Here is an 8,834-nt window from a genome sequence, read left to right as displayed (position 1 = left end):
GCGATATTTGACAGGCTAGACCTATAACTTATCAATAACGAACGAACTCAAGACCTATTGAGATCGAACAAATTAATAATCCAATACGCGATTGAATAATTAACAAGAAAATTGCCGACAAGCAAGACTGATTTTTGTATGATTTCTGAATGAATGCAAAAAATAAAATCCTTAAGACTATAAATAGCCCCAAGACTACAACCGTTTCAAGCAAATGAGAGACTCCTAAATGACCAAATTAAATTAGCTAATTGAAGGCCTTAACTCTAGCAATTGAAGGCCATAATGCTAGAATAAAAATGCCAAATTGAATGGCAATAACGACACAATTGAACAGGGGTCATAATCACCCTTTTATTGGCTAATTAAGGAGGTACTTAAATGACTTCTAGGAACCATGCACCCACGTAACCAAGCTTGACTTCTAGGAGCCATGCACCCACGTAACCAAGCTTACGAACCGAGACGCCGAGCTTGAAAATAACGAGACTTGAGTAGTGCCATTTGGAGCGGTGTTATCCGTACCCTTACCGTATCATGTTTCAATTGGGATTGTTTGCTTCATTAACTTTCGTCTTTGACCTGAGTTGAAACTTTTGTTTCAGACAAATAATCATATGAATAAAACCGTGGTCTATGACTAATTGCTCATTAATAGACTCTTTTTTGTTTTGTTGCATTACTAATCTTTCTTATAATGCTATACCGGAAACAAAGTGGTGCTTAGGGTGGATGAACAACGAAATGCAGGCTCGATGGAACTGACATTACTATCTGATATTGCTTAGCTTGTTGATGTCGCTGATGATGATTTGTGCTTGATTAGTGAAGGTGCAGCAGCGATAACGATGGGGGTAGTGATGAAGGATGTTCATATTTTGTTGCTTTGACGATTTTAATCAGGAAAGCTTTTTTTTTTTTTTTTGACAAAGAATCAGGAAAGCTGGGTTGGGTAGAAGGTAAGGTATACTGGGTGGTTTTGCTTTTGATAAGAGAGATACGGAGTAATTGTATTGGAGGTATGATTTAGAGGATTAATTAAGGTAATTGTTAGTTTAGTTAGTAACCGAGTCGGAAAATAAGTAAAAACGTGTTCGGAAGTGAAATACGGTGTGAGTTGGGATATATACACTCTAATATAGGTGGTATTTTGTAATAAATCAAATACAGGGTGGTAGTTTGTAAAATACCGTAAATAGTAGGTGGTTATTAACAATTTCCACTTATTTTTATTGCTAAACCCATCGAAAATCCATACATGAAGTTTCAAAATAGTAACAAAGTACGTACGTATATTTGGTAGCAATTTAGCGACTACTTTTACTTTGGTTTCAAAAATTGGTTGCAAACCGTATATTGAATAATTAAAAAAAAAAAAGGTATCCCACCCAATTTTGGGCAGGAAAAAAGCCACGTGACCACAAAATATAGGCCTACTTTGATATAAAGCAAAAAGAGCTCTCTAATTAAGAAAGTTAATGACATACTACTAATTTATTAGCCAAAGTATCATTACAAGTATTTATACACCCACAAAGTATACAACCTTTGTATTCCCCTAATAAGCATTAAAATATTGAAGTTTTCCATGTATTGAAAAATGAAAATACACAAAATGTCTCTGTATCATCAGAAGAAAAAACAAAGCAGAGAAACTATGCATCAAACTCCGCTCTTCAAGACTCCCCTAGCATATCTCTGTAAAATAAGAGGAAAAAAACACAATTATCATTACAAAACTCTAGATTGTGAAAACAAAAATGGTGAAAGAACATCAAATGTGCAATTACCCAGAAACAAAATCAAAAAATTAGAAGTATATTGATCGATTCTAATTAAAATTGTCTTTTTATACAAAAACCACATCTTTAAAAGTCCTTATACGAGTTAACAAAGTATGAAAATAGATCTGGGCAATAATAATTCATTAAAATTGAAATTGAAAAGAAAAATAGATCTGGGCAAACAACATTATATAAGTTGGTAAGGTCAAAATTAGAAGAAGCGGGAACAAGAGAAGATGAATTATGCTTCTAAAAATGTAGATCTAGATATTAAAAAACACTTTAAAAAGGTTTAGAAAAGTAGATCTTACCATCTCAATGACAATGAACATCCGGGCCTAACTCCTTTAAAGATCGAGATTGTATGATGAATGATGACAGAGACACAATTGCAGGGGCTTTGAGGTTTAATATCTAAATAATTGTCTTATAGATTTTTAAGGAGGAAGGAGAAATATGAGAAGAGAGTTTTTTTGTTGGTTAATGAAGTGAAGTAAATTGGGGAAGAAGGAGAGGTAGAGAGGCGGATGTAAAGGGATTGAAAAACAGAAAAACAAAACCCTAATCCCAACCTTTATAAGTCTTGTGATGCACAATTTTTCTCAGAAACATTAGTCCGTCGCTAATCCTTGTGTTTTTAGATGCTAAATTGCAACTCATGTAAATTTGGTTGCAAGTGTGCAACTAATATTAAATTGGTTGCTAATTTGCGTCCAATTTTTGCGACTAACTTCAACTCAGTTGCTAATGCGCAACCAATTGTTAGTAGTTGCTAATTAGCAACCAATTTATTGACGGTTGCTAAGGTTGGTCGCAAAGTGGCCTTTTTCTTGTAGTGCGTATTAGAAGATGTTTACATAATTATGCAATATGTTACCAATTTAAACATGGTGACATATTGTACAACGATATAAACATCCCAATTGTTTCAATATATCTACTTATGTCTACCTATGCACTTTGGAGGAACTGTTATTGTTGCTAAATCAGGACAAATGTTACAAAAATGGTGACAAAGTAGTTAAACATACACACATTCAGATATCAGTAATTGTAGCCACACACTTTCTTATTTGTCTACTTATTTGTTAAATATTATGACAACAAACTCATTAATGTTCACATTATTTTATACGGAGTATGTTATCATTTCCGTATAATTATAAATAGTCATGAACTGACAACCAAGGTGACTAATAATAAATGGTCACAAAAGTCTCATATATGGTAACTAAACCTTTCTATCAGACTGTGGCATAATGTGCACTTGATTTTGTGATATGTTACCATTAATGTATAATTGCAACCTGCTAACAAATTATACAAACATGGTAACATATTATACAACGAAACAGTCAACATGGAAGTAAATATTAATAACTATCATAGTTGTGTAATATGTTCATATTATTGTATAATATGTTACCATTTCAGCATAGTTATAAAATAGCAACATATTTACAATCTACTACTTGCATCGTAAATGGTGACATAGTGCATAAAAAAAAGTAACATATTATATAAAAAAACCCAGAAATCCATATATTTGAAATTTATTCAAAAATAAGAAATAAAACACAAAAAAGAACCAGGTTTTTTTGAGTTTCAAACAAAATTTTAAACACCAAACACTATAATAAACACCAAACACTTTAAAAATATTATATAATTTCAACATGATAACATATTACATACTATATAAAAATATCCAGAAATCCATATTTTTCAGATCTCTTTGCATTGTGTTTCTCGCCATTTTTATATATACTAAGATTTTTGGCTGTAAGGTGATTTTAAAATGGTGAAATGAAGATGATTTTTGTGGGGATAAAGATAAATGTGTTTACTGTTTTAGGGGAGGAAGAACAAATGGTACGTACGTATAAGAGAAGTTTTTGTTCAATTGGAATGAGATCTAGAAAATGTTTCTGAATAGGTTATTGGGAGTGTGAATTAATTTTTATTTTTTATTTGTGTAATGTCAACTCAATCTGTGTATTTGATTATTTGAATAACACCTACTCTTTTTTAGCCACCTACCCTTTGCTTTATCATACGGATTAATTCCTACCAGATTCACATAATATGATATCGATCCGACCCGTCTTATACTAAGACGGATACTAGTGGTCTTAAGGGAGACTTGTTGTTCCCTAAATATTTTGCTTTTTGTTTTTTCCATCTATTAGAGACCCGTTTGGTTGTTTAAAATTGGCAAAATCATCTCCAATTATCTTCGGCTAGTCTTGTTTGTGACGGGCTAATCCTGTCACAAGTTTGTGACCTCTCACAAAAAGGGAGAGGGGACAAGGTGGGGTACCCCATGTGCTTCCCACTCACCTCTCAATGGGCATTTTGTGAGAGGAAACGGTATCCGTCACAAGCTTGTGACGGATATCGCCGGTCTTCAAGGAGATTTTGTGAATTATCTTAGGGTTCAGTGTTTGAACAATACGTCCATAATATCCAAGTTGTGGACCCTTCTTGTCAAGCATATTAGTGTTTACGTTTCCTATCGTATGCGCAAGTATCAAATCTATGGATTAGTTGAGTTTAATAGTCCCAGTTTGATTTAGAAAGCCTACAACAAATGGAGGCGGCGATGGCCGATGACCCACTTGAGTTTTGATAATTGCTTGCTTGACTCTCATGAGCTGGGAGAACATTACTTTCAAGCTAGCAACCTTTGCGGAAAAAAAAAGGAGGTTTTTATTCCTTATACTACATTATATTAGTGTTGATGATTCAGTGGTGAAGCAAAAGAGGTAAAATACAAACGGTTACCTCTACATTTGGCAGTAAAAAGTTAAATTTCTAGGTTAAAATTTTCTATTTGCGGCTTTAAGGTTATACAAACGGTTACCACATGAAGTGTTCCGTATATGACATTACTAAGCTCTCAAGTATTGTACAACAAACTTAAAACCTAAGACTCGATCTAAAACCATCCAATCGAGATTTCAGGTTTTGGTAGCGTATAATAATATAACACTAGCTAGTTTCCTTGTCATTTTCGGCTAAAGCATGCGGATCGAGGACAAGAAATTTGAACTTTGATGGCTCAGATGGGGATCAGTTGTATACATATTTTTCTTTGTGTTCACCACTACACTTTAACATTCATGCATGTAATTTTGAATAATAAACATCATTATATTAGAATATCGTAAATATTCTCTCGTATATTTGTTATGATTTGATTGTGATTTGTTGTAATATCCTTTCCCTAACTATAGCCTTATGTTTAGGTAACAAATATTTTGTATTAGCTATTAGCTTGTATATATAGGTCGATTGATGAATGAATAGAGACTCAATCATTCATTCTCTAATATGGTATCGGCTATCTCGATCCTTTTCTAAAAACCCTATTCTTCTTCTCCTTCTCTATTTACACCCCCCTATTCCCCTTTTCTTCTCCATCAACCATGCCTGATAATAATGTTTCTGTTGAGTTTGATCCTCTTGATTTTACTGAGAAGGATTTGCAGACGGGGAACCCAATAATGAGACGCAGTAGTACGGGCGACCTCTACCCCTTACTCCCGCCGTCCACATCCATAACCGCCTCACCAAAAGCCTTCACTGCCGTCACCGCTTCAACATGGCATGATCGCTTGGGCCATCCTGGCCCAGCTATTTTTTCTCTTATTCGTAGTAATAAAACTATTGATTGTAGTCCTTTAAAAGACAATTTTTGTGAGTCTTGTCAGCTCGGTAAGCACGTTAAATTGCCATTTTATACGTCGAATAATAATATCTGTTTTCCGTTTTTTTTTGGTTAAATGTAAGCTTTGATTAATGAATAAAAAGATATAGCAATGAATACAAGAGTTTAGGGGCCACACTTAGCATCCATGCCAATTAGCAAAGAATGTCCAAATGTTGTACCCAGATTTTGTCAACATTCAAAACTGGTAAAACAATTAACTGATTCAGTCTAGCATGCACCAATCTTTGAATTTCCTTCACAACACAAGCAGGTCTCGTGAGCTTCAAATCAATCCTGCACTTGTTCCTCTCTATCCAGATATAATACCAACAAGCCAGCTGAGCCATTCTACAAACATGTTTCTGCAACTCAGTCCCTTGATGGATACCATACTCCAAGTTAAGCTGCATCCAGTCCTCAATCATAGTCAATATCTGCTTACTATAATTGTAGTGCTTAAAAAGATGCAAATGTGTTTCAGGGCAAGCTGCACATAGAATACATCAATCATTATTAGTCAGGTGGAGTTTGTACAGCTTGTCCTTAGTATTGAGTGCTTCATGTTTAACCAACCATCCAATGAACGAGTGTTTAGGGACACACCACTTATCCCAAACCTCAGAATACCAACTTACAGGGAGGTTCATACCTTGCAGCCAGCAGTAACCAGAACCAATAGAATAGCCCTTAGCATCAGGCACCCAAGAGCTATTCACATAACCAGCAGTCATCTTATCCCTTACCTTGCATATATTTCTCCAATTCCAGTTGGAGTCTGCAGGAGGGACATAAGTAATCCAATCAGATCCCTTCATATATATATGGTCTATCCATTGAACCCAAAGTCTATCAACTTTGATAAAGATCCAGTTCACCAATTTTCCAACAGTAGCTATGTTCCATATTTCAGCATATTTTACACCCAAACCTCCAGTTTTCTTGCTGCAGCAGACCTTATCCCATGCCACCAGTGGGGCTCTTTGATATTCAGTACCCCCATCCCACAAATAATTCCTGCAAACTGCAACAATCCTATGTATAACCATCTTGGGGATAAGAAAAATTGCAGACCAGTAGTTGTGCGAAGTATTTAGCACTGAGTTAATCAATGTCAATCTACCAGCATAGCTCAACTTTCGAGCTCCAATCCCCCTTACTCTAGCAACTATCTTCTCCACAAGGATGTTACAATCTTGCCTTGTCAGTCTCCCAGCCTGAATTGGGATCCCAAGGTACCTAAAAGGTAGAACACCCTCCTTAAATCTGGAAATTTGAAGAATATCCTGTTTCACAGTAGCAGGTACACCAGCAAAAATAACTTCAGATTTAGTAACATTGATTTTCAAGCCAGATGAAGCAGAAAAGGTGGAGAATGCTCTCAACATCAGCATAATTGAGGTTGTATCTTCCCTACAGAACAGCAACAAATCATCTGCAAATAGTAAATGGTTCAGTCTAAGTCCCTTGCAAAGTGGATGGTATCTGAACTCCCATTTTTGTGTGGCAAAATCCAAAACTCTTGATAAGTATTCCATGAAGATAGTGAAAAGCAAGGGGGAGATAGGATCACCTTGCCTCAAACCTCTCCTAGCAGGGAAGAAACCAAAAGTAGCTCCATGGAGATTCAAAGAAAAAGTTGGAGTTGTCACACACAGCATCACCAACTTCCTAAACTTCTCTGGGAACTGCAGAGCCACCAGCATTTGATCAATGAAGCACCATTCAATAGAGTCATAAGCTTTTTGAAGATCAAGTTTGAACATACACCTAGGTGAACAATTCCCTCTATTATAAAGTCTCACCAAGTCTTGGCAGATCAGTATATTCTCTAATATACTCCTACCATGAATAAAAGCCCCCTGGTTCCTACTTATAATGTTAGGGAGAATAGCAGCCAGCCTATTACAGAGTAGCTTGGAAATAGTTTTATAGATGACATTGCAACAGGATATGGGCCTAAAGTGCTTGACATTCTCAGGTCTATCCATTTTAGGGATAAGAGTGATCAAGGTAGCATTAATCTGATGAAGCATCTTTCCACTGTCAAAAAATTTAATCACAGGAGCACTGACATCCTCACCCACTAAACCCCAATCATCCTTATAAAATTGAGATGTATACCCATCAGGACCAGGAGATTTATCCTTGGGAATACTGAATAAGCATTTCTTAACCTCATCACTAGTAATTGGCCTGTTTAGAATTTCCCAGTGTTCAGGAGTACAACATTTCCCCCTCCTAACCACTTGGACATTAACAACATCAGTAGCACTATGACTACCCAGCAAATCAGTATAATAGTCTAAGAAAGCCTGCTGAATTTTGTCACCATCAGTACATAAGTTACCATGGTGATCCTCAATACTCAACACCTTATTCTGTAATACCCTCTTGTTAATAGCATTGTGGAAGTAAGCATTGTTGATATCACCTTCTAATGACCATTGGACCTTAGCTTTTTGCACCAAAAAACTATCTCTAGCAGTAAGTAAGGCCCTAAGCTCCTGAGACACTTCCATCTCCTGCTGCATTAACTCCATATTCCCAGGGCTATCCACCAATTGTGTCAGAATCTGCTCAAGTAAGGTACTAGTCAGATTGAAGCTATTTTCAATATCCGAGAAGCAACTTTTATTTAAACTCTTTAGCACTGGTTTAAGCTCTTTCATTTTCTTCACCAGTTGGTACATTTTTGTACCCAAGTACTTTCTCTCCCACACAGTCTTCACACAATCCATAAACTGAGGAGATTGCCCCCACATATTAAAATATTTGAAGCTCCTTCTACCAGTCAACTCAGTTCTCTTATGCACAATGGTACATGGACAATGATCAAATATTCCTTCTGGATGAAAGTGTGCCATATAATCCCCATACTCCAACATCCATTCATGATTACCCATCACCCTATCCAAACTACTGTATACTCTATGAGCTGGCTCTTGTTTATTAGACCACGTAAATAAAGCACCAGTAGCTTGAAGATCTTCTACACAACAGAGAGATACACACTCCTGGAAGTGTTCCATCTCGGCCTCAGTGGAAGTGCCCCCAACCTTTCAACTGGAGAGAGCACAGTGTTGAAATCTCCTGCCCATAACCAAGGTTCATTATAATGTAGTGCTATATCTTTCAAAAACTTCCACAATTCCATCCTCTCATACAAGTCATTATGAGCATAAATCATAGTAAGTAGGAACTGTTTCCCTTCTATTCTTGACTCAACCTTCATGTGAATAAATTGGGCACCATAAGCTAACACATTAACACAAAAAAGATCAGGCTTCCATAAAATCTAGATTCTCCCTCCTTTATGCCAACTACTATTTGTAGTAATA

At 36.0% G+C, this 8,834-nt stretch overlaps 1 long non-coding RNA gene across 1 annotated transcript; it reads right to left on the bottom strand.

Annotated features, from left to right (window-relative positions):
- Positions 1-1,463: 1,463 nt before the first annotated feature.
- On the bottom strand, positions 1,464-2,331 carry LOC141630449 (uncharacterized). The gene is made up of 2 exons (XR_012537488.1): positions 2,096-2,331; positions 1,464-1,698 (listed from the first exon to the last, which is right to left on the bottom strand). It is a non-coding gene; the product is annotated as an uncharacterized LOC141630449 (long non-coding RNA).
- Between the last annotated feature and the right edge of the window lie 6,503 nt (positions 2,332-8,834).

This window comes from Silene latifolia, chromosome 2 (assembly GCF_048544455.1).
Source record: "Silene latifolia isolate original U9 population chromosome 2, ASM4854445v1, whole genome shotgun sequence".
NCBI classification, from domain to species: domain Eukaryota; kingdom Viridiplantae; phylum Streptophyta; class Magnoliopsida; order Caryophyllales; family Caryophyllaceae; genus Silene; species Silene latifolia.
Note: the sequence above shows the minus strand (reverse complement) of the source record. Positions and strands in the feature narration are given on the sequence as shown.